The sequence below is a fragment of the Neopsephotus bourkii genome, unplaced genomic scaffold (assembly GCF_033783945.1).
Source record: "Neopsephotus bourkii isolate Nb327-2 ecotype Australia unplaced genomic scaffold, CSIRO-AGI_Nbou_v1 NB_1792, whole genome shotgun sequence".
NCBI classification, from domain to species: domain Eukaryota; kingdom Metazoa; phylum Chordata; class Aves; order Psittaciformes; family Psittacidae; genus Neopsephotus; species Neopsephotus bourkii.
Window position 1 is genome coordinate 2,511,800 of NW_026902266.1, and position 22,859 is coordinate 2,534,658.

The 22,859-nt window shown below is 46.3% G+C and overlaps 1 protein-coding gene across 3 annotated transcripts in view; it reads left to right on the top strand.

Annotated features, from left to right (window-relative positions):
- Nucleotides 1-22,859, top strand: part of RAD51B (RAD51 paralog B) — a 457,491-nt gene that overhangs the window by 428,542 nt on the left and 6,090 nt on the right. For 2 of the 3 annotated variants that reach the window (XR_009729580.1, XR_009729581.1), the window contains exon 12: nt 530-2,620. The exons of the other annotated variant lie outside the window; for it this stretch is intronic. The gene's annotated coding sequence lies outside the window, so the exon portion shown is untranslated. Of the gene's footprint in view, nt 1-529; nt 2,621-22,859 lie in introns of those variants that run through there. 3 annotated transcript variants of the gene reach the window in all.

A 22,859-nucleotide genomic window follows, 5' to 3' on the forward strand; every position in this document is an offset into this window, starting at 1 on the left:
ATGCTAGAGATTGGAAGGGACCTCAAAAGATCATCTAGTCCAATCCCCCTGCCGGAGCAGGAACACCTAGATAAGGTTACACAGGAACGTGTCCAGGCGGGTTTTGAATGTCTCCAAAGAAGGAGATTCCACAACCCCCCTGGGCAGCCTGTTCCAGTGTTCTGTCACCCTCACTGAGAAGAAGTTTCTTCTCAGGTTTAAGTGGAACCTCTTGTGTTCCAGTTCGTACCCATTTCCCCTTGTCCTTTCATTGTTTGCCACTGAGAAGAGCCTGGCTCCATCCTCGTGACACTCCCCCTTTATATATTTATATACACTAATAAGGTCACCCCTCAATGTCCTCTTCTCCAAACTATAGAGACCCAGCTCCCTCAGTCTTTCCTCATAAGGGAGATGCTCCACTCCCTTAATCATCTTAGTTGCCCTGCGCTGGACTCTCTCCAGCAGGTCCCTGTCCTTCTTAAACTGAGGGGCCCAGGACTGGACACAATATTCCAGATGAGGTCTCACCTCAGATGAGGTTTTCAAGAGAAATTATAAACCCACTCACTGGCTTGATTGACAAGCAGTAGTTAAGGGAGGTCTTATTCCTGTAACTCACTTGAAAATCTTCAGAGGTGATGTAACAGAGTTAGTAATGGCTAGGCTCTGACAGTTTAGAATGGAAGGAGAACAGGTAGCAATCCAAACGGTGGGAAGATTGGTGTGCAGTACAGCTGCTTAGCTTCCTCTGTCTTCAAAGCGCTTTTAATGTATTCACAACATGACAGCAAACCACAGAACTATTTACTCATCTTACAGACGTAGAGAATATGACTCGTTCAAGGCTGCTGAAGGCATTACTTACTGGCTGTGCTGTGATCAGGTTCAGGTTGTTCCTGGCTCTCAAGCCTCACATGCCTAAGGGAAAGCCATGGGTTCACTTAGTGTTGACTGCCAATGTACAGTCACCATTGGTCTGAGAGGCTTCTTCTGTCCTCTGCAGTCACAGGGAAAGCCTCCCAGAGCAAACTCTTGAAAAGCAGAGTAATCTGTACAGAAATACGGGAGGTCTGGAGAACTGCTGAAGGGGATCTAGGAAATCCAGCAAGAAAATCAGTTGCAGAGGGTCCACCTGTGTCAGTGAGGTGAGCAGTTTGCAATCTGCTGTTTTGTAGGCAGCCTTTGGGCAATGAGAGAGTTCCTGGGGAGCACGTGGCCCCTATTGAAAAGTACTGCATACTACTACTGTGGCAGTGCAAGAGGGTGAGAAGCTGATGGGGTGTGGCAGCTGGTGTCATGTCACTCCCAGCCACCAAACAGGATGGCATGGAGCAGGCTACTCTGCAGCTACCTACCTGCTCACGCAGCTTCAGGCTCTCCTTTAACAAGGAAATTTCCATCACAGGAAGGAAGCTACTCCATTTCAATAAGCTACTTTTAAAAGCTAATACGTTTCACCTTGGGGAAGAGCAGTTCTCCAGCTTCAGTGTTACCAGTTTTGTGCTTTGAAGAGACCTTTGTAAAAAGAAAATATTAATTTTGTTTTAACTAAAGTTTAGATTTTCTTGGCAGTGCTGCACTCCTGGCCATTCACTCAAACCCTGCTGAACTTGCTTGTAGCCATTTTATGTGGATGTCTTGTAAATATTTGGTAGAGCACTCAGACACAGAAGTGTTTCTTGCTCTTAGAGTCACATGCCTGGTTCCAGGAACTTTCAGAAGCACAAAAGGCTGAAGGCAGGGAAAATTCCACTGAGATGCATTTGAGTCTCCAGGGAGCAACTGCACGCTGTTTAGACTAAAATTTCTCATTGCTGCCTCTCCCTTTTTTAAAAACCATGCAAGGATAGAGAGGAGAAGCTGGAGGGTAGGGGTTTTTTAATATCATAAATACCAAAGTGTTTTCACTCATTTCTCTCACATTGCAGGACCATTTGCAGATGGAGAGGCAGATAAGCTTTTTAATGCTCTCTGCATACCTGGGAAATTTCCATCCAAGTTTTAAAATGTTTTATAAACATTAATGAATTAAAGCTTAATCCCCTTCTTCTCAGCCCTGTGAAGCAAGTACTAAATACAGTTTAAAGACAGGGCTAATAAACTAGGAAGGTTGTGCCTTGTCTAAAGTCACACAGGCAGCGTGGTAAAAGGGTTCAGGTCTTTGCGTCCAAGCTTTCGACCTTACACCACAAACACACATTCCGTCCCTCTTCAAGGCTTGCTGTACTTCCCCTTCTGGGATATAGTGAAAACATGCTGGCATCACACCTTGAGATAACCTTGTTTTTTCCCTAGGTACAGGGAGACTACTCATAGCTGCTGTCCCATGGGATTAAGGTGTTGAAAAGATCAGAGAGGGATGTGAGGGGAATGGGGAAGAAGCAAGTCACAGCTCTGTCTGCCTTTGGGAGTGTTCTACTTCCTCTGCTGCCAGTGAAGTTAGTGTACTATCAGGAGCAACCTCAAACATTTTTGTACGTGCTTCCATGTAATATTCAAGCAGAATGTGCTTCCATATAATATTCAGGCAGGACTGTGGTAAAAATGCCATAACCGAAAAGAGAGCTTGGCCAACAAGAAAATTGGACAGATGAGCCAGTAAGTCACTCCTGTAGTGAATATATGTGATTTCATTATCCTTCTGTATGTGACTTGCATTTCTTACTGCTGCTTATTATCAGAGTCCTGTAACTACTGCTGCAGTCATCTCTTTCACCTCTTCAGAAGAGAGGGATAATCCATCAGCCAGTTTCTCTCCAGTGGTATGAGTCAGTTTTTTTTCTAGAGGGATTAATGGTCAGTTGAAAAGAGTTGTTCCCAACAGGGCTGTGCAAAAAGCAATGTGCACATGAGTCATGAAGTGGAAGAGAAGGAAACCAATCTATAGATTTAAAGGTTTTGAATTATTTCTTTTCCCTTAGCTTACCTTGTCCACACCAATTGATAATGAGATGTGCAAAAGCTGGAAATGTATTGGCAGTGGCTGGCGTAAGCAGGACTGAGAGCTTCTCCCACTGTGCAAACAGACCTCAGGTCAGTCAGCCAAAACCAGATCAGTGTGTACCAGCTATTCCAGCCCTTGTAAGAGAGAGATGCTGTGAGAAAAGTCAGATCACAGTGCAGCAGCCCCATCCTGTCTCTCCTATGACCCTGCAGTGTATCCCAGCATTGGTACCTTTGGCCTCTTCATGCCATTACCTTTTATGACAAGGCCCCAGCTCTGGTCCTTGGGTATGCTTCTTCTATAGCACCCTTCCCTGCAGAGGATCCAGACTCACTTCAAATGCTGTGCACAGTGCTCATTTCATTCCCTGCTGAAAGGCAGCCAGGCCTGAGGTGGAACATGGCAAGCACTTCGCCACACCTGGCAATTCCATGCAGCTGCTGAAAACAAGCAGGGAAGAAAGTGGTGTACAAACGCAGGGGAATTTTCACATAGGCAGGATGTAATTAGCAGAACTGGAATTTGGCCAGAATGTTGGGGTCAAAACACTGACTTGCAGGTAACACACTGGGATCTTTCAGCATTCAAATGCTCAGGATCTCCCGTTTCCATCTTACCTGGAAGATATCAGAAGACTGTTCCCTATTTAATGTTCCTGGGAAGCTCTCGAACTTCTGACACAAAGGAAAAAGTGTCTAATGGTGCTGCACCTTCAGTGCTTCTCCAGCAACTACCAGCCATGAACAGCATCTGAAAGGATCACATCCTGACAGGACTACTGCTGCATCACAGTAAAATATGCCACAGCTGCCTTCATGCTTTGAGATTCACTTCACCCTTAACTCTCATTACTCAGTTTTGAGGCCCCAAATCCCCACCTAACAGAAAGAAAAGATGGTATAATTAGGGCAGCCCATCACACATAAAACACAAGAGAGAGAATATTACCATTAGGTGCTGCTTCAACCTCATTCTTTGCCACTTAAAATAGTACCAATTTGGTACTGGACAACAGAGAATTAGATGAAACACTTCTCTCCCCAGTGCAGATGACTGAGCTTTTCCAGCTGGCTTTGCCAGTAAACGACACAGAGCATTAAGAGTTCATTCCTGCTCCCTCCTTCCAGCAAAGAAATCACGTTCAAAGCAGCAAAACATTTTTTTCACCTTCATGATCTCACTTTCCATGTAAGCAATCTTTGTGTTTACTACGAGGATGCTGAATGTCCACAAAAGGTTAGGGAAGTCATTCATGAACTTCATGTGTGGAAAGTCCGTACAATGTTTCTACCACGATGTGGCCCACAGTCTGAAATATAAATAATTGCAAACCTTTAACCCCGTGTCTGTCAGACCTGCAGATCATGTGCAGTTCGGAGAGCTGACTTCCTCTTGTGGTGCAGTGCTTGCAAACAAAACCAGAGGTGTTCCTGCCATACAAACAAGCATAATTTCTTCATCAGTAAGTCATTGAAAAAGGACCCCTCCTATGCATGTGAGGGCTGCCCATACCAGCTTTTGGTTTGTTTAGGGTTTTTGTATGCCTAGGCTGCCATGCAAGTCCCCCTCTCTCTCAGGTGTTAATATAGCCACCAACCAAACTTGCTTAGAGCGCTTCAGTCAGTGGGGTAACAAACCTATGGACTGACTCCAATGGCAAAGTGAGCTGGTAAAGTACAGGCAGCTGCAGGCAACAGGAAATCCAGCACTAATAAATAAAACGCCTTACAGCCAGAGAGAGGAAATAAACAGCAGCAGCACAAACTGAGAGGACAGAAGAGAGGAACACAGTGTAACTGTGGTGCGGGAATCACTGCATTACAGTGAGCTTATTTCTACAGAAAGCTGTCCTGGTTTGTGTTCAGACTGCAAAAAAAAGTGGGGGAGTGGGAGGGCTGCTCAAAGAGAGGGTCTCTATCAGAAGAAGTTGTCAACAGCCACTGTAATTAAGGAAGCAGCCAGAGCACACACAACCTGAGCTGCCGCCAAAGTGAAATGAAAGCATTTTTTGTTTGCAGCCGCAGCCCCGAAGGATAATAAAAGATGGTTCTACCGTGCCAAGTGAGGAGCTGCAAGGACACCATTTCTAGATGGTGAATGCTCCCATATTTCCAAAATTACTTGCCGTGGGGAGCCAGCAAGTTACTCTTCTGCATGTGCTTTTGAAGCACGTGCCCGTGCACCCCCTCTGATAGCAGCAGGCACCTTAGAGGCCAGCCACGAGGCAGGTGAGCCCCCCACCACTGTGCTAGCAATCGAGGTGGGCTGTTCTGGCACTGCTTAGTCCAGATTGCCAATTCAGCCATCCCTTAATTTTCTGCCCTTGCACTCAGCCATGGGTAGCTGCCGCATTCGGAAGAGCTGCACCCCACTCTCCTCCCAGGGGCAGCTGTGGTTAAGAGGCTCACTGGTGCCTTGGCAAGGAGCTGTGTGCACAGCATGCCAGAACAGTGCTCTTCTTTGCTGCTGGTAGCATCTTTCACCTGGAACACCGTGGGGCCTGTGCCGGTGCAGTGGTGGAATCTGGGGTGGGCCGGCAGAGCCAAGGACTCGGCACCAAACTTTGGGAGCCTACCACAAGGCTTTCACTGGCAACTGTAGGAAGAGAAGGTTCAGCAAAGGGAAAGAAGTCATTCACAAATTGCATGCGTATTTCTGAATTCATTCATTGAGTGGCATTTGCCTTTCATCCTTCCCCTGAGCCCTGTGTGCATTGCTCACATTCTCTCCCAATCCCCTATAATAATTCCCAGGTCTCCACAAGCCACTGCCTGCCAATGGAGCCCGTGGTCCCTGGACCGGCAGCTCGGTCACATGAAAAGTTACATGCAAAGGTTTAATGCTTTCTCTTGACCCCATCCGCTCTTCCCATGAATCCCCTGCAGTGTTTTCCTAATCAGGTGTCAGGGAAGCTTTGCACTGGGCAGGGTGCTAAAAAGGTGGCTATTTAGCTGCAGCATTTCCAGAGTCTCTGAGCTCTCTCCTAAGCTGTAAATACAAGCAGTGAAGCCAGGTGAAGGTCTGACAAGGCTGCCATTTAGACCTGAAGAAAAAAAAAAAGAACTGCTGCTTTCCAACCAAATGCATGTTGCTGTCGCCCCACTTTCTCTGGCCCAGCAGCCATACTAAAGGTTACTTGCTTCAGCAGGGTATGGAATTCACCTCTTAAAGCCTATATTCAGGGCATACAGCTATGATCCAGTATAATTTTAACCTTCACTGGACTTTGCCAATGTGTTTGTTACTAGGGAATAAAAAAGAAAACAGGTATTTTCCCTAGAGCCTTTTATCACCAGATTCTAAATGATAGTGCAGGTATTTAATGCATCACACAAATAATGAAAGTGACAAAATGTTATCCTTCCTACCTGTGAGAGAAAACACGTGCTTTTGGAGAATCTCAAATGAAAGTGATTTTTTATTAAATACAGACAAAAAGCAGAAATGTTCAAAAGCTGTTTCTAATAGCCAGTGACAGTCATTTCCTTGCCTATCGCTGCAACATGAGGGAGTGCAGGTATCTCCTGCAGAAAGTTCTTGTTCTTGGCCTGATGATACCACACAGGATTTCACATGTGTGACAGCGTATGAGTCATGAATTGCAGCTTTGGAGAGCCTGGGAGTTGTGTCTGCTGTCAGGGCCCAGCGCTCATCTGGGTTTCACATGGCCCACAGAAAGATGTGCCAATTGCACCTTTGAGCCAAACAGTTGGATAATCAAACTGAGCATTTGGTTTCAGTTTTGGTTCTTTTTTTTGGAGGTGAGGGGGCAGGCCAGTTATGAACTCCAACTTATACATGCATTTTTGTGGGTTTAAGTGAAAGTCCATCTATACTGTTCTGGTTTCAGTGCCATCATTACCAACATAACTTTAAAAATTGAATAAAATCGACAGTCTTTTTCAAATTCTCTCTTCTCAAGCATTCAGAAGTGTAAGCCTGTTCTGCCTGCCTGGCTGGCTAATTGTTGCTTTGTATTTTATTGCATCGTTTAATTCTTACTTGTAAGCCTCCAAAATCATAAAATCTGAGTTCTAGTGTCAGGCTCTACACTCAACTGTAGCTACTGAAAAGTGGCATTTCTAGTTCTTAAGTATATATGGCATTTAATGTACTTTGCTTAAATAGGGTATTTCCAGCTCATTCCAAACAGGAGACTTGAGAAATCCTGCTTCTCCCAGACGAGAGCATACCTGGATAATACAGGAATGACTTTTCTCACCGAAAAGGATTAACAAAACACATACGTAAATACTGGGGTTTAATCAGCCAGTACTGCCTGTTTACTTAAAGGAAAAACTGATTCAACCCTTCAGGAGGGATTCAAACTACCTATGAGAATGGAAGTAGGTCTAAGCACACCAACAGTAACATGCTTGTAGAAGGAAATACAAGTTGGTGATGTCTGTGCCTGTGATCAGCTGGCATTGCCTACCCTGCAACATGACAGCCTGGAGACATGCAGAAGGATTTTCCATTTCTGAAGCACAGTGAAATGGGGAGACAGGTGATCACAGAATTGTCTTTTCTTCTATGAAGTACCGTCTTCAGGATTCTGCTTGACATTCATTCAGTCAAATATTTTGACCATGAACAAACAAGCAGAAAATGGTTTTGATTTTTGACCCTGGTCAGCCATCTGCGAAGAAGAGTAAGTAGTGCAGCATGTGCCATGTCTCTGAAATACCCTTCCTTGCCAGAAGCATATGTGGCATGTTTCCCAAGCTCTGGAAAGGGTTATCATTCTCAGTCCACTAAGTCATCCTTTTCTCTCTGCACACACACCTCACCATCCCCAGCCCTGCATCTAGCTGGGGTGAAAGGAAACATCATTCTGAATTGCTCTGCTGTTACCTGTCAGAGGGGAGGGGATGCATGTGCACCTAACACATGTTGTGCATGTTTCTGAGAAGTATTGTATTTGCAGTCACGTCACAGTGGCACAAAAGAGAAGCAGCAAGTCAAGGCAATGCTATGCAGGCACGTAAGAGCCAAACTCACGCTCCTCTCTGCCCCGCTCTGCAGAGCCGTGCCCGGCTGTGCTAGCGTGCTGCCGACACGTACCTTCCGAGGAGCCGTGGGCCAGGGTGCCACACGGCTTGAGGAGATGCCAGAGGAGCTTTTGTCTGTGCTCTCCTGGCGAGTTTAAGAAGGGCAATTAGCATTTGGGTCAGAGCACACGGAGCAGCCCCGGCTGGGGTGGGAGAAGTCACACTGCGAGGCCACACTTGAATATGGCCACTTCACTGCACTGCCCCGCACACAAAGCCTACTTGTGTGGGGCGCGTCCCGTCGTGCGTCACGCTTCGGTTGTCAGTGGCAGTCATGGGTTCCTGGGGGTGACACAATAACCCCTTTATGCTTAGCAGAATAGTGGGGGAATTGCAGGAGGCCACTGGAAACATAGCGGCAAAGAAGTGGTTGGGCTTTTGTATGTCCCTCAAGGTTAGGTGCCGCGGCAGCAAAGGAGCCCATGCATAAAGCAGCAGCGAAGGTGAATGTGGGAGTTTGGGTATCTGGATGGGAGAAGAGTTAGGGAAAACACCCAAGGAAGACCCCACACTGCCTCTGTGCTAGCAACATCATAAAACTGCATATTTAGGGTGCTGAGTTTTACAGCCGCTCGCTCTGAAGTTGGCTGCCACAGTCTTGTCACCCCACTGCCTTCAACACCAGTGCAGCCAGGCAAGAAATCAGCTCAAAGAGCTGATCTCACTGGAAATTAAACTGGGTTTTTTTACAAAAGAAAGAACAGGTTTGCTTTACTGGAATGTCTCAAAGCTGCATTCGGAGAGAACTGGACAAAGGCAAATGTGAGGAATTGACCAGGGCCAAAACAGATAGAAATTTGGAAAAAATACTGATACAGATGGTTTTAGAATAAAAGCTAGTTAGATCTTTCTTACTGTATCCATCACTGTCCCTTTGCCAGCCCCTCAGCCATCCACTCCACAAAGCAGTAAGCCTAAACAATTCAGATATGCTAAGCAAAGCTATTCTGAATATGGCTTGTAGCCTAATAACTCAGAGCCTTATCCAATTCCCATGAAAAGCATCAGGAACGTTTCCTCCAACACTAATAGACATAAGATTGGATTGCAGAACAACCACGTAACTTTTGACCAAAAAGTGAAGTTGTTATAAAGCACTGATAAAAGATTCATGCAGGAGAGCATGGAAACTCTGACTGGAGCAGTTGCATTGCTAAGTACGTTTCAAGCAAGCATAATCATTTTTGTAGCTACACTCGTTCTCACTACTGATATGTGCTCTAAGGGGAAAATACAGACCAAACACCTTTTAACAGGAAAAAGGCATTTATAATTTCTTTATTATGGATGTGCAAAAGGACCCCCCCCTCTGCTGCTGGGAAAACCAGCTCCTGCTCCATAAGCATTAAAGCACATCCTAATTTTTAGAAAGCATTTGTTAGGCAAAACAGGGAGGTTTTTGTGATGCTTTCTTTTTTTTTCTTCCGCAATTGGAGCCTTTCTGTTGATGCCAGCTGCTTAGTCGTAGGTATCTTGCGGGAGGGAGGTGGTGTCTGTCCGTAAGCCCCACGTGGGTGCCCCCTTGGCTAACTCTCATAGCCGCCCTTCTATAAATCACAGCATATTAAAAAAAAAAGGGGGGGGATAACACTGACATGTGAACTAATCCCCACATCAAAGAGAGCAACTCTCCCTCCTCTGAACACCCACCCCCTTCCTTTGCTGGGAAAAGTCTAATGCCTAGAAGGTGATTTGTGTAAAACTCCATCCCAGTTGTTAGGAAACTTGCAGTGCCACTTACTCGCCAACTGGAGAAGAAACCTGGGAATCAGGGTAACCACAATAGCTAGCCTGCGGCTTCCAGTATTTGCCAATTCAGGAGAGAAAAAAAAAACCAATTGGCTTGTTGCAGCAAACTTGTGTGTATGTTGATTGCATGGCAGGATAGGCATGTATATAGACAGATGTAAACGTGACTAGCAATGTGGGTCTGTATGGGCACATATACATCTGCATGTGTCTACAAGTACTTGTATAAGCACAGGAGTACCTGTCCTGACACATATACGAACACACACAGATGCACACATAAATACCTCTCTCTTTAGCTCCTAGGAGCAAAGAGGGCCAAGAGGAGATATAGATGAAAAACATAAGCCCATATGGGTATTCAACTGTCATCAGCTGTCCTAGACATGGAGAAGGCTACCTGTCTGTAGCATATGCTCTCTTGAAGTATTAATTCCTGCCACAGGTCTGGTTTTGACCTAATGGTTCAAATGCTAGGAATATACAGGTAAGGGGAATACTTCGATACAAAACATAAACTCTTTCCTGCCCTGCCTTTGCAAATGCTCCCTGTGCACTAAGCACACAAGGTACTTCCAAATAATTGACTGTCTCTGGAATGCAACTGAAGTGAGGAAAAACTATGTCTCTCTGGCTAGATAACTCTCTTTTTGCAAATCAGCGCCAAGTCTGTGCCTGTGCTGAGCACACTCCTTCAGACATACCACAAAGCATATGTAGCATAGACAAACATTTTACTGGTAGGTCTGTATTTGCAATCAATAAGCGAAAGTACCCACTGTATGTGAAATAAGCTGTATTAATGTGCATTTCCATGAGTATATAAATTGCATGTAAACTAGATACCTCCACCAGCATCAGTGTTTCTGATTGATTAATTCAGCTGTGCTTGCTGCTCTCCCCTCCTGGCCCCCAGACAGGGAGGCAGGGATGGCCTAGGGTCACACCGTAGGCCCCCTCCCTGCCTCCAGGCCATCCCTTGGCTGAGGCCTGAGGGCCGTGAACACTTTGTCCGCGTAAGCCAGCATCTCTGCCAAAAGAAGCACGTGAGGATCACTCCCAGTGCAAGAGAGTGAACTGGAGCAGGGAACAGAGCTGGGCTTAAAAAGAAGCTTCCTTTTTATAATCGTCGGTTGGTTGTAGTCCAGCTGCCTACAGCAATGCACTTCGGTGTGATTGCACAAGAGCTGAGGGGTAGAAGCAAGTACCCAGGCAATGAAACAACACAGCAGCTCCCTGTGGTGGCAAGTACTGGCTTAAAGCATTCCTGAAAGTACGGCGTGGGGGAGAACACCAGGTCCCGTGTCTCCCGCTCCAGTGCCGGTGGGGGACAGGCAGACACCGAAGCTTTTGTTGTTCCGTTACAGGCTCCCTCCACGGAGATGTGCAGCTCTGTGTGTGTCTGTGCCTGTCCCCTGCCCTGTGTCAAGTGGAGAGGATGTGAAAGAAACCCCAGCGTGATTGCACCTTCACCTCCCGTGCATGGAAAAACAAACACAGCCATTCTCTTGTTTGTTGATTTAGTGCAGGGTGCTCCTTCCATTACAAAACCATTTCCCTGCAGGCAACAGACTAAAACCTATTCACTTATTATTCTGCAAAAGAAAATGATGGGTGCAGTCCCCAAGCATCTCCTCTGCTGATAAGAGATGGAAAGCAGAGAGCTTTCCCAGCTATCCTCTCAGTAAATGTGCCATGCTTCCTCACTGTTCCTAACTTGCCGTGTTTTCTACCTCAGAAACACATGCCATATGTATCTCCCCTACACTACCTGAAATGCAGATCTTAGTAGAGGAGAGCTTTGTGCTTAGAAAGTCAAGCACGTGTTTCATCCTAGGTATTTACACAGAGATGGCTCTGACCACTGAGCTGCATCCAGAGCTGCAATTCACACACGCACAAACACACACACCCCATCTGTAGTTTTCAGAGCCCAAACACCAGACGTGAACACTTGTAAACAAGGGGGAGGTTTCCAGCTGCTGCCCCAGCTCTCATTTAGGACAGTGTAAACACTAAGCCAATTTTTGGAACTGGCACAGCAAAGCTGGACCCGGGGTGAGAGATTCATCCTTTGAAGCAAGCACATCACAGGTCTCTCCGGGAGTGTTTTTACTTCTGAGGTGTGCCCGGCGGCAGTTCCTGCTGCTGACTGGGACAAGTCTGGATGAAATCTGCAAGAAGAGCAGCAAAGTTTATCTAGAGCTGGCACCAGATTTGGTACTCGGCTGAATTAGCTGTTTCTGCTGTGTCCAGAGCTCTTTCTTTGTGCCAACACTAACACCATCCCCAAATAATCAAACGGTTCTCAACACCTCCTTTTGTCAGTTAAAATCACCCCTCCACCAGCTGGTCTTTTAGATGGCAACTCTTCAGGTTGGCCTTTTAGGTGGCTGGCACTTTACCCTCCTCCCAAATCCAAACCAATTGCATTAAAAAGGAGTGAATTTACATTGCAGGGGGGAGGGCACCCCAGACAATGTCAAAGGAAAAGCAGATCAAAAAGAGCTGCTCGTATTGGATGCGTGGGCTGCCCTTTCAGCTGCTTTGGGCAATGTCCTTTCAGCACAAGAAAAGCTCAAAAGAATTCAGTTAATCTGTTGTTAAACAGAGAGTCTGTGGTGGGAGACAGGTCTGTCATCGTCAGGGCGGGGAGCTGAGCCTGTCTGTAATGGCTGGGAGCTCCTTTGCCCTTTCCCAGCACTTCATATCCCCGGCGGCAGTGAGCTCACAGACCTTGCTGGCCCAGCACTGGCCATCTCTCAGCTGCCACGGACAGAATCTCTCTCCGTAACTTTCTTGTGCCAAGTGCTTCAGACAAGCACGGAGGTGCCTCACGGGGCACAGCAGTGGCCAACCTGCTGCTGGTAGGGATTTCAAAGAATTAGGAGCCCAGCTTGAGTCCTGAAGCAGGGGCTTCAGCGAGGCTTCCAGTTAAAAGTCTGAGTATATACACCTCAGAGCAGCCTGCCCCATACTGAGGTGTGGGGCCCCCATGACTGCGCAGAGATACGCCTTCCACAGCCTCACTGCTCAGCATGACAGTGCAGCTCTGAGTATCAGCTAGTAACAGTGACTAGCCCATAGGCCTGCTAGCTGAGAGAACACAACATCCTGAAACAGCTGCGGCAGGCTGGGAGGTCAACAGTAAAAATAGGTCTACAGGTTGTAGGAAACGAGGAGTGCTCTATTTAGCAAAATGTGGTTACACAAGTTTGAGCAAAGCAAAAGGTGGGGAATTAATGCTCTGTGTGGGCAGCCCGAAAGGTTGTGTATTGTGAGGACCTTGGATGGACGCAGCAGGACAGCTCTCATCAAGAGCCATTCCTCCCTTCTCTGAATCAGATGCAGACACTGGTACTAGCAGGGAGGGATTACAGGCACCGGAGCACCACGGTGTGCTCAGTGCGTCGGGGTTTTCTGAAGTCTCCTACCTAATCCCTTTTCCTACATTGTGTTCCTCTGTGAACAGAACGTCCCGTTTAGGATTGTGTGACACATGCTTTGATTGCAACAGCTGTTTCTTCCTCTGCCCACGGACGGTGTGCATGTACACATGTGTGTATACGTATGTATGTGTATATGCATGTTTCTATTTTAAAACAAAGACATCTTTACCCAGTGAAGATTTCCAATCCTGTGAATTTTTACTTCATTGCCCGCGTTTTCTGCTGCTTTTGGCTGCACAGCGGCAGCAGGCTCCGAGTAACGGGTTAATTACCCTCCCCGCAAGAGCTGTTTAAATGTCTCCGCACGTACCAGGGAGCGAAGCGCCGATTCCGGGCAGCGGCATTGAGAACGTCAGGGCTTGTTCAACATTCACTGGGGATCTTCCTAAAAAGTCAGTTTGCCTCCCTGCAGTTCTGTGGACTGGGTGAGCATCACTGTGCAGTCGGTTCAGCTTTTATTTCAGTGCATGAGGAGCATTGTCCTGTGAAAGAGAACCTTCTGGTTTTGGCTTAATGGCAGACTGTGTCACTGTAATTTGATTTTAAATTATCTACTGACGAGCCTTTCACAAGTGAATCCAACACACATGCATCTTCTCCATAACAAATTTGACTGTCTGGAGAAACAAAGGTTGATAATTAAGCTCACAGCAGTTTATCAGGACGGGGCCTAGGCATGGCCTAAAACCTCAACCAGTTAGTGCTTTAATTTCTGGATAGTTACCAAAAGCAAACCTTCTACTTGGTGCAGCTTGCCTGTTCTGGATAATCTGGCTCTTTGAGTCCTAGGGAAGCTGCTGGTCTCTGCTGCAGCACCTCAGTGCATGAGGGAGGAATGCCAAATGAACAGACACCACTCGAGGGTAACCAGTCATGCCAAGTCAAATCCATAATTCAGCAAAATAATGGTCAAATCTGGGAGATTCTATTTCTCTCCAGCAAATGCATGAAATCCCAGCACCTTTTGTACTTTGAAATGCCATTAATTAAGATTGATCAGATGTAAAATGCAATGCTATCTACTTTGCATAGCATGCCTTAAGCATCATATCACTATTCCTTTTTAAGCACACGCTACAGACAAGCAGACTGAGGCAGGTGATTCCAAGTGTCATCAACAGCAAACACCCCTCAGCTGGAGGCCAGCTTTTAAAACCCATCCAGGCCTTGAACTGGCCTGGCCCTGGTGCAAGGTGAGGCCCGTTAGCAGGAGCTCGGCAGCAGCCGCCACCTTGCCCATAGCTGCTAATACAGACATGTGGCTTCAGAAACAAACATAACCATGCAGTGATTTTTGCTCCAGAATCACATGGGAGTTTGGAAAGTGTGTGTGCTCATCTCTCTCCACTAAGACCTGCTGTTGTGCTACTGCTCAGTCATCCATGAGGAGGGTGCCAGGGCAGGCGAGCCACTCTGCCTGGGAAGTTTGGGCACCCTTGCTTCTCACTGCTGGGGTACTGATCCCCAGCTGCACTTCCTCTGTCACTAAGAGGCACACCAGTTTGAAGACCCGCTGGAGCACAGTGGGAGGTAAGTCCAACGTGTTTGACAGCACTGGTACCTTGAGACCACCATGGCTTCCCAGTGTTTTGTTTCCAAGGCTGCAGCCTCTGGATAAGTTCCACCTCAAATGTGTGTCACGTTTCCTTACAGTGAAAGCAAAATATTTACACTAAGGCAGGGTCACCTGATGGCCACTCCGCTATGGCAAGCTGAAAGCTGCTGTGATTCTGTAAACTGAGGGGTGTGAAAGCACAGGGGATTAGTGCAGGGCTCCAAAATAAAGGACGTGGCTGCTGCTGGGAATGGTGGGCACCAGGGAGGTGGGAGCTGGATGCGCGTTCTCATGGTGGGACGAGGATGGGAAGGCAGCGGGGCTGATGGGTGCCTGGCCTGGCTGGGAGCTCAGGGGGAGTGGGCTGATGTGGTGATGGTGCAGCAGAGCCAGTAACAGGGCAAGGCAAGGCAGATTTGTAGAGCCCCAACAGACCTCTCTGGTGTCCCCTGTAGCCACCCTTCCCACCAGTCCCCACACACCCCCAGCATGGTCACACCAGCTTCACTTATTCACCTGCCTTCAAGGAGCTGTTGGAAATACTCCTGTTCTGCAGGAGTGTTTTGAGCACTGTTAAACTACCCTGGAAGTTGCTGGACTACACTCACCCTATGAAAATGCACTGAATTCAGTGACTTAAACCTGTAAGCTTCAGCCACAGGACTCACAGTCCCTATATTCCCAGACACTCCAGAGAAAGTGTGGCAGATTCCCACTGTAGTAACTTGCACACATAAGATCTTCCTGAGACAGCTCTTCCCACCTCCTCACAGCCTGAATCTCTCCCACATGCTGCCATAATTTTCTTCTTTATCCAGTATTGCATTGCTGATCAGCATGCAAAACTTCTGCTGCATACTGCAACGCATGCTAGGAGTTGCCAGATAAACTGGCTGGCAACCCATGGCCACCTGTCCATCAGATACCACCTCCTCCTCCTCAGCTCCTGCTGTCCCACTCCCATCCACCCATTTGCAAAGTGGTGACCCATGGCTGGGTTTCACGTGTGACTGGGATGGGTGGACACTGGAAAGGCTCCATCAGCTGGTAAGCAAAACTGTGCTTGCTTTGTATGCCTTGAACCCACTGTGGGGCATGAGGACACGGAGCCTGCCAGTACCTGGGCTGCTTCAGAAAGCCCTCACTCCCCTTCTAAGATAGGTGTGAACACCAGGCATGAGCCACAGTGGAGATGGAGGTGGTTCCATCGCCAGCCCTTCTGATCAAACCAGCCTGTGAGGAGCAGCAGGTGGGTCTAAATGTTCCCACAACCTCTTCTGCTTTTGCTCTGTCCCTGCCACCCTCCCAGCAAGGCTCTTGTGAAAATCTGTGCAGTAACCAAAATATTATCAGGATGTTCCAGTTATTCTTTGCTGTCTAAGGGGGAGGTAACTGCACTTTCTGCATCCAATAATTTTCCATTGGCACTTCTGATAATGATTAGCCAGTGTCAGTATCTGAGATGTCAGTATAGGGCCCAGAGCTGAAAAGGTGGCATTTGGCCACTTTCTGCCACTTGGGACATATGGTTTTCCCCAGCTTTGCAGAGAAGTGGCTTTATGCTGATTACTAAGCTATTAGGTATGCAAGACATAACTATAGCAAAAGGGGATTTCTGTGTGGGAGGAACAGTATGATTCATATTGTCTCATCAGCCTTGCGAAACAAAATGTCCAGTCAACAGAATGCACTTTTGCAATACTGCCACTCATTTCTCTGCCTTTATTTTGTACACTTAGCCATAACCCCGGTGCACTGGGACCTGGGAATCAGCCTAGCAAGCTGCTGGAGGATTGGTCAAGGAAAGGGGAGTTTAAGGAAGCACCGAGTAATAATGTTTTCCTCACTTGGAGAGATGTGTGGAGCATGTGTGGAGGGGAAACAGGGAGCAAAAGCTCTCCTCAAGCACCTGATTACCACCTCTTGTAACAGCTCATTGAGACAGCTGGAATGGGAAAGTGGTAACAGGAATGCTATCCCAGCTTTGGAGACTCGCCTGCTTCACAATCAACCTGGTATCTGGAGCACAAACACGTGGCTGAATATTGCTCACACAAGCACCTACTGCACTGCACTGGTGGTTTAAAGGTGTTCGTTAATGCAGCTGAGATAAGAAGTTGGCCATTGCTGGATGACTGTTTTACAGCAGCCATCAGGAATGTACCACCCTGAGCTTTTCTGGGGTTGCAAAGGAGGATGGTAAGGGTAGAGGAAAAGCAGTGATTTCATGAAAAGGTAATCTAATTTGAGGATCTACCCGAGAGTGCCAGTTGCTGTCTTACAGGTAAAAATACTTCTTGGAACACTGTACTTATGCATTAAAAATAAAATCCTATCAGGATTCTTTTCCTCCCCCAGAAAACTCAAATTTAAGGTAAACCAAAAAACTTTCTGATGTTTTAAGGTATGGAAGTTCACAGTGTAGATACCAGCCTGCCCTTCCCAATGATGCCCCTGAGAAAAACCCCAGCCATCCATAGCACAGTTCCACCTTATCAGGGACCACAAAAAGCAGAATGCCTTAATCTCGCTCACAGGGGGACTGGGCCAACTCCAGCCCTCACTGTGAGTATGTGAGTGAATTGCTTTAGCACATTACTGACAAGACAAATGGCACACAGGAGGCAAATGCTCTTCACTCTTCTTAAAGGCTGGCTTGGAAAGCCAGAAGTTGCGCACCACTTGTGTTGTGTGCCAGCCTTGTATCCAAGTATCATTAAACACAGAGCTAGTATGAGTCTTTGCATACTTTCCTAGACTTCACACATTCTTTCAAGTGTGTTACTAACATAGGAATTGCACTACTGTAGATACGTTTTTGTGAAGCCAGCTATAAGACAGTGTGCGTGTGTTGTATTTTCAGTACTTTAGCCACCCTGAAGAAAGAAGGGAAGAGAGCAGGCTGCAGCTTGCTTTCTTAATAACATGCAGAACCTTTAAAGCTCAGGTTACGGTAAGTATTTTGGCTCTAAGCTCCAGCTATGAAGCAAATAGCCCAAAGACTCTCCCTAGAACTGTAATGGCAAACTCAGATAACGTCAGAAGTGCAATGATGGGGGGCAGCTGTGCCAAAAGAACATGCTGACTGCAAGATACTAAAAATTAAGCTTTTTAAGTAACAGATTTAAAGATCTCTTATCTCAAAAGCGGTGTCCCCAGCAGGCATTGCCTCACCTCCTTCTGGAAGCACCTTGAGGCTGCGACTTACCCCATTCCCTCTGTTACAGCACATGGGTCCTACCTGATCATGGCTTTTGTGCTGTCCTCTCACGTGCTGGCTTTGCGCGACAGGCTAGCTCTAGTGTGAGCTGGGCCTTTGGCAAGTCTTCTGCCAAACCCTGCAGCCCAAGGGTATGCTATATGGAGGACCACACTGACCAGTTGTGGGGTCTGACTGACAGGATATGAGAAAGCCCTCATTATGTCTTAGCAGAGGGACTGAACTCTTGCAAGAGACCATGAAAAAACGTAACTCCCAAGGAAACATACGATACATGACAAACCCCAAAACACGAGTCTGAAGGTGTCAAGGGTTTTCCTACTGAGTTTCATAAGGGAGTGCAATTAGGCCTTATGTAGCCTGTCTTTGGCCATGCTGCAAGTGATTTAATGGGGCAATATCCAGTAAACAGAGAAATTAAATTATGCCAGGATGAGGAGGCCATCCTCTTCAGAGCCCCTAAACTGTCCTCCAACTGGCAGCACTTCCGTTTTCCAGATCTATATGCAACATGATGGTTCAGGGCCTTCCTAGAAATGAAAAGGCCTATTCTTCCTCACCTTCCTCTTTCAGTGAAAACATATATGATGAGAAACCACATGTACACACACGTGGGCTGGTGTGAGCCCCAGTGTGGGCACAGATGGTGTGTCTGAATGAATGGACACACAGAGGTCTCTGTGTAGGTAAGAATGTTTACCATGTGCGGTGCTGGGAAGAGCATGCATGGTTCCAGCTAAAACCCACAAGGTTGGCTCTAAGATGTTATAATGTAAAGATCCCTTCTCATGTGTCAGAGCCCTAAAGTTCTGTGCTGTTGGGATGGTGTCACCTGGAGTTCAAAGATGAGAGAGGCTGCAGGTAGGAAGCAATTTCTGAGTCAATTTGTGCAGTGGATTTCTGCGAATATGATTCAGATGCAGCAGCCAAGGCCTTCAGATTGGAGCAAGTCCTTTTTTTCATCTGATTTTCTAATTAGTGCCTGTTTTACAGAGCAGTAAACAAATCAATGCCTTGCCCTAGTTGGGCATGAGCCCCAGGTTCCTGTTTTGCCCAAGGCAAAAATGTCTTCACTGCAGTTTCAGGTAGGCAGATTCAACCCTGGAAGTATCTGGCACTTTACATTGAGCTACGTACTGGCCACAGGGTTCAACATGTTAAGATCAGCTTCAGCAGAGCTCTGCTGTCTCAGGGCTGTCTGTTGGGAGCATGCCTGCAGGAATTACACAAAGGATCGTGTGGGTCACTTCCACCGTGTTGAGAAAGATGCAGGCCAGGCTAGGGAAGCTGCATATGAATCAGAAACTAAGGGCATACCGGAAAAAAGCATAACAGATGCTTAAACTAACTTCACCTTTAATATTCTGCAGGTGTTTAAGGAGACAGCAACAGGAGCTTTGCCATTGATATGAGTGAAACATTATTTTAAAACGTTTGTATGAGGAAAAAAAAGTATTTTTGAAGACATTATCTGAAGAAATGGGTTCATTTAATTTCTGATTCAGCAGAATTCCATCATATTTTGCTTCAGGTGTCATCTTTTCTCCTTTACTATTCCCACTCAAAGATGATGCATTTTTTGATGGGCAAGTAGTACACTTTTTCACTCTCTGCTGACCTCTCTAAGATCTCCCATTCCAGACTTACTATCATGGTGATTTCTAGCTCAAGCAAAATCAACAGCTTCCTCTCTTTCCTTTCCTTACGGTTTTTAAGGCATTCTACAAAGCCCAGGTGCCCTGGTGGCCAGCCCCTTGCTGGCTCCCAAAAGGCCTTGCCTCTTTTATTTGTTGTTAGCTCTGTCCAAGGACTTTTGCCTGCGCTCCGCTATGTGTAAGTTGGTAATTCTTAGTTCTTCCCAATCACTTTGTCCCCCCTGCTCCTGTGATTTACAGGAAGTTGGAAGGCTGCAGGTGGAGGCAAGATCCTCCCCAGCTTTCCCTTTGGCAGGTCTTGCTGCCTTTGCTGGTCTTTGTGGGCATGGACGCTCAAGAGAAGGGCTGAAACGGTGTTCTCCAACCTTGACCTGGCTGGGAAATACGAGTCTGTCAGAGAGGTTTCTTTTCACAAGACTGTACACCTAGTTTTTGCTGAGGTTTCTTGCAGCTGGATGGTTCATGCACACTTACAAATTGTTGGTTATATATAAACCCCTATGCTTTCTGAAGCTCAGGTGACATTTACTGTTTAACTCCCCTTCTGAACAACTTAGCAGTGGAAGAAAAGCCCAACAACCCACAAATCCATGCCACTTTGGGCACCTTTGCTCTTACAATTGGCACCTTCCCTCTAACCTCTGCTGGGTTAAGACCACTGCAAGTGGGAATTCCTTCTCCTAAATTAATTAAAACTCTGTATTGTTGTTGCCCTTGATGTACTGCCATAGGAACAGGAGCAAGCACTGGAAAACTTCCATTTGTGTGTATTTTTTATGCAAACAGCTCTGGACAGAATATTAAAGGGATCATTTAGAAGATGGTGGACAGAAACAGTCCCCTCCCAAAGCTGATGCTCACTATGGAAACTGCATGGAATGGTTACAGACCTCTAGTGGCTCGGTTTATATAGCTCTTCTGGCCCCCTAACTGCTCACCAGCACAGTATTTTGGTAAACTATATAGAGATTTCCCATGAGGATTACAACATGGTGTCATTTCATCTTGTCTGCATTTCCCATCCCGTTGTCTGTTTATTTTCCTCTGTCCCACATCGCTGAGAGATTTCACAATTGGAAGCCTGCTATAAATTGTGACACAGAGTTAAAGGACCTCAGTGTTTGTCTCTCTGCTGTGGGTTTTTTTTCAAGGGACATAGGGTTATCCACCTCTTTAAAATGTCTTCTTTCTTGTCTATTTATATATTGATGTTTGTAAAAGCTGCCTTTAGAAACTGAAAAAGTTAAGAGAAAGAGTATTTCTGTCCTTCCTGCCTGTATTCTTTTCCACTTACCTTCCACTGAATTCCTAGAGAAACACACATTTTTGGAAGTGCTTGCAGCAAATGCTCTTTAGCAAGCTCTGTCCCTAATGGCCTGTGGGGACTCCAAATAAAAAACAACTGCTTGCATTTCTGTTCCCCAGAGTGTGAGCGACTGTGGCAGCTTTAGCACTGCTAGTGCCAGCTGTGTCACTGGTGCCAGGGCTGCGGCCTGAGCTGGCCTCAGCTTCCCACCAAAATGGAAGCAAGAAGTCTTGAATTATATAGAGGAGGACATCCAGCTCTGCTTGGCTCTGTAGGAGGCTGCGATCAGCAGGCAATCCTCAGAATAGTCATAGTGACAGAGTTTCAGTATCACAGACTGTCTTATCCTGATCAATGCTTTCAAGGTTAGCGTCACATATCATCATCATGTAAGGACTATAGACATTTAAATGCAAGGTAACACACACAGGACTGTAATCTCATAATCCTAGGATGTCTTTGGTGACTTTATCTGCCACTGCAACCTTTTTCCTTGGAACCAGAAAGCAGCGCACACAGCTCCTGCAGGAGTGCTCTTGGCTCTCCCTTGCAAATGAGAGCATTATAAACCACAAACATGGAGCACCTGCAATGCCCCACCACATTGGTCTTGCTTCCTCCAGCAGCCAGGAGAGAATCAGGGATTTTTATGGCTGAAAAGGGTCTCCAAAGATCACTTAGTCTGGACTCATGTCCCAAGGCAACATCGTTGTGCTTACATCACTCTTGGCAAATGTTTGTCTAACCTCTTCCTAAACATAGGATGGTGATTCCACACCCTCCTCAGATACTTCTGTGTGTCATTATCCTTACTGCTTGCTGCTTTCTAACACCCAACCTCAGCCTCCTTTTTTGTAACTTAAGCTCATTACTTGTCCTCTCCATCGTGGATATGGAGAACAATTATAGCCTTTTGTTCCCGGCCACCTTTCACATATTTGACAGTGGTAACCCTATCTCCCTCGTTCTCTGTGGACAAAGTCTGTTAACTAAGTAAAGAAGGAGTGGTTTTCATGGCATCAGTCTATTTTCAAGTACAGAATCATAGAATGGTTTGGGTTGGAAGTGACCTTAAGATCATGTCACGATATTCTCTATTCCATTGTACAAGCTGGTCCTAACTCCCTTAAATCAAACTGATCCAAGCAGTTTAGACTCCCAAGCAACTTTTCTTGATCCATCTTTCCCTTTTTTAGCATAAGTAATAACTATTCTCTGTGTGGTTCTCCAGTCAGTATTGCATCAGCCTAGACCAGCTCCATCTACTAAAGGTTCCCTCAATTAATTTGGTGAGGAGTATCATGTTGCACTGTGACGAAAGCCTCACCACCGTCAAAATACAGCACTACTATTGCTTCTCCCTTATCAAGGAGTTGTTTTTATTCTGTCATGAAAGGAAATTTGACCCGTTTTCCACAATTTGTTTTTGACAAATCTCTGCTGGCCATTATTCATCTCTTTGTTTTGTTTTAGGTGCTTACCGAAGTTTGATTGTTTGTTCCAGTATTTTTCCGGGAATTGAAGTTAAACTGAACAATCTGTAATCCCTGGCTCCTCCTTTTTTTCCCTTTTAAAATCAGGAACTACGTCTGCACTTTTCCAGACTTCCAAGTATGATCTCTGGGCTCTGTAACATCCCAGAAGCCAGGTGAGGTGATGCCTAGAGCTTTTGTGGTTAAATAACTGGCTGGAGCAATTACCCTACGGTTACATTCATCTAGCCCAACTGACTTGAACACTATCTGAAGGATCTTCTGATCTAGTCTTTGTTATAGTTTTGTGATCTCACACCCCCCCGCCCCCCCCATCACTAACATTGATTGCAGTATTTGTCTGAAGCAATAACATGCACAAAAGGTATGAAACACACTGGGACTCTAGCCATGAACTGTCAATAGCCTTTCTTCCTCACTGGAGTTACTTGGGTCTCCCTCTTGTTGCTAAGTAG